Raw genomic sequence first — 3,188 nt, forward strand, 5'->3', positions numbered from 1 at the left:
AATGGAAGGAGAAATGGCCAAATGTAAGATTGTATACTGATTCAAGGGCTGTGGCTAATGGCTTGGCTGGATGGTTAGGGAATTGGAAGGAACATGATTGGAAAATTGGTGACAAGGAGGTGTGGGGAAGAGGTCTGTGGATATATCTCACTGAATGGGCCAAGAAAGTAAAGATAATCATGTCTCATGTGAATGCTCATGAAAGGGTTACTTCTGAAGAGGAGGACTTTTACAATTAAGTGGATAAGATGACACACAATGTGGAGACTAGTCCTACTCTTTCATCTGCCACACCTCTCATTGCCCAATGGACACATGAACGAAATGGACATGGTGACAGGCATGGAGGTTTTGTATGGGTGGAGTAACATGGACTTCCACTAACCAAGGCTGACTTGGCCACTACCACTGCTGAGTGGCCCATCTGCCAGTAGCAGAAACCAACGTTAAGTCCATATATATATCATAAGTGTCCTGGTTTTGTTTCTCTAGAGAACCCTGTCTAACACACTGTTCTTTTCCATTGGTCTGAATATCTGGCATTATACCAGTACCATGATGTCTTCACCACTGTGACTATGTAGTAGGTGTTAAATTCCCTCTCCATATGGAATTGTTGGTCAACTTTTACAATTCTTTGAATAAGGTTGTTGGTATTTGAATCAGGGTAGCGTTAAACTTATATAGTGCCTTGGGTAAGATTGACATATTTACTATATTGAGTCCTCCTATCCACAATCATGGGATATTTTCCCATTTGTGGAGGTTGCTTTGGTTTCTGATATTAGGGTCCTGTAGTTTTCCTTGTAGAAATCTTATTTTTGGTTAAGTATATCCCTAGATATTTCAACTTGTTGTTGGCTATTGTGAAGGGCACTGCCTTCTTTATCTCCTCTTTCATGGTCTTGTCTGATGCATAAAGCCACCCAATAGATTTCTGTTCGGTGATTTTGTATCCTACCACTTTTCTACATTCCTCTATCACTATCAGTACTACTATTGTGGAGCTTTTGGGATTTTCAATGTATAGAATCATGGTGTCTGCAAATAGTGATCGTTTCACCTCCTCCTCTCCCAGTTGGATATCTTTTAAGTCCTTCTGGTGTGTTATGTTGCTAGCTAGGACCTCCAGGACAATGTTGAATGGCAGTGGGCACAAGGGCTATACTTGTTTGGTCCCCTTTTTCAGTGGGATCACTTTCATCTTTTCTATATTGACTATTACGCTGGCTGTTGCCTTTTCATAGATAGCTTGTAATAACATGAGGAATTTTCCTTCCATTCATATCTTCTTTAGTGTCTTAATAAGAAACAGATGTTGGATGTTGTGAAATGCTTTTTCTGCATTTATCGATATTATCATGTGATTCTTACAATTTTTCTTCTCAATGTGGTTTATAATATTGATAGATTTTTTATGTTAAACCATCCCTACATCTCTGGGATGAGTCCTACCTGATCATGGTGGATGATATATTTTAACACTTTTGTATACTACTGGCCAATATCTTGTTAAGGATTTTTGCATCTCTGTTCATTAGAGATATTGGTTTGTAATTCTCTATTCCTGTGGGATCCTTGCCAGCAAGATTGGTTGTCTTTTAGTGTAATCTTTGAGTTTTCCCTTGTCCTGAATGACACTTACATCACTGTCTATTTTTATTGGATAGTTTGACAGGTAGAGGATTCTCGGGCAAGCATTTTTTTACTTTTAGTGTTTGGAAGATGCTACTCTACTCTCTCCTACTCTTCAAGGTTTCTGCTCTAGGTCTGAGTATATTCTTATGTGAGCACCATTGTATGTGATCACCTCATTTTTTCTTGTTGCTCTTAAAATATTCTCTTTTTCCTTGAAGTTGATAATTTAATTATATGCTTTGGTGAGTTCTTTCTGGGGTTTAGTTTAATTGGTATCCTGTCTGCTTCCTGTATGAGTGTCTGATTCTTGTTCACTAAGGTGAGGAATTTACTTCCAGAAATTCCCTTGCTAATTTAGTTATTGACTTCTTCATTGTCTTATTTTGGAAGACCAATTATTCAAACGTTGTTCCTCTTCATCTATCATTGATCTCATGTTTTATTCTTCATCTCTGATTATCTTATTTGACCGTCTTCTGAAGTCTGCCTCATTGTCCTTGTGATCCTCTGTATGATTCTCTGCCTCTTCTAGTCTGTTCTCGAGATTCATTATTTTGTGTTTTGTTTTTGTTACCTTATCCATAAGCTCTTGTATTTCCCTTTGGTGCATGGATGTCATCCTCTCTATCCTTGACTTCTTCCCCTCTATAGTAGACTTCATCTTCTCTATCATTGTGTCATTAGTCTGCGTTGCTTCCCTCATCTCCTTTATTGCTTTGAGCAGCCTTCTGAAGAGTTCTTTTTGTGGTAGATCCACATCTGATTCTTCTAAGAGTGTCGTTATCTCCACTGTTTGGTTTTGTCTTTCCTGTTTTCTTGTTGAGAGTTTTGCATTATGGTGCTACTTGAGTCCCGTTTTGGAAGAACTGGAAGCCATATTTCTGGAAAACCATGGGCCCTGGGCTCTTTCTCTGTGTGACTGTTAAGAGTGTTTTGGAGGATTGCCTGTGGCCTATTATGGTGGTGGGTTAGACTGCTTTTAAGCATGGTTCCATGGCAACTCAGTTGCCAATGGCATTAGCGGGTCTCTGAGGCCAGGGGTTATGCTCCTGACTATAGCTGTGCCTGTAGTAGGTGTTGGGGCAGGCTTGTGTCTGTATGGGTTGTCAGGCCACAATTATCAGCTTTTCAAAGAGTTGTAGAACCTGTTGGTCTTTCCATTTTGTTATGTTAAAACCCTGAGGCAATGTTTTGGGGGAATATCTCTGGCTACTTTGTTATGTTAATGTATGCTAAAGGACAGAGTTCAGGCTTATATTCAAAGTTACACAAAGGACCACAAACTGTAATTGAAAGCTTTTTTTACCAAGAAAAATAATTTATCCCTTTTTATATTGTGCTGGTAAGGTGCACTGGTATTAGGCTGTGCCATGCTGATCCCCAGGGGAGGGAGACTAGCTTAGCAAAGAGGGTTTTTTTGAGGCTGACTGGAACTGAATTTGCCCCCCAGCTATCCTGTTGTGCTATATGGAACTGTCTTTGGACACACTTAAATATCCCAGCAGCTCTTCTATGGCTGAAAATTATTGTCTGTCTATCATTACCAATGC

Source organism: Echinops telfairi, unplaced genomic scaffold (assembly GCF_000313985.2).
Source record: "Echinops telfairi isolate 266 unplaced genomic scaffold, ASM31398v2 ScPeMD7_42;HRSCAF=159, whole genome shotgun sequence".
Taxonomy (NCBI): Eukaryota; Metazoa; Chordata; class Mammalia; order Afrosoricida; family Tenrecidae; genus Echinops; species Echinops telfairi.